Source organism: Anneissia japonica, unplaced genomic scaffold (assembly GCF_011630105.1).
Source record: "Anneissia japonica isolate Jap-2015-1 unplaced genomic scaffold, ASM1163010v1 scaffold24002_len2050_cov122, whole genome shotgun sequence".
Taxonomy (NCBI): domain Eukaryota; kingdom Metazoa; phylum Echinodermata; class Crinoidea; order Comatulida; family Comatulidae; genus Anneissia; species Anneissia japonica.
In genome coordinates, this window is record NW_022745338.1 from 1,798 (window position 1) to 2,050 (window position 253).

Genomic DNA, 253 nt, shown 5'->3' on the forward strand with positions numbered 1-253 from the left:
AAATTGACAGTCGGTCGGAAATCGTCCTAAATTCTGTTTGACATACTATTTATTTTATTTGTCACATTCTACATATTTCCATAACTTTTCCATAACCAAATAATTTTTCCATAACTTTTAAGGTCCTGGAAATTACCTAAACAAATTTCCATAACTTTTCATGACTTTCCAAAACCCGTACGAACCCTGCCGAGTTGACTTGGGGGGGCCGAGTTGACCTGCTCAACTAGGTAGGCCTAGCGCCTAGTTTAAC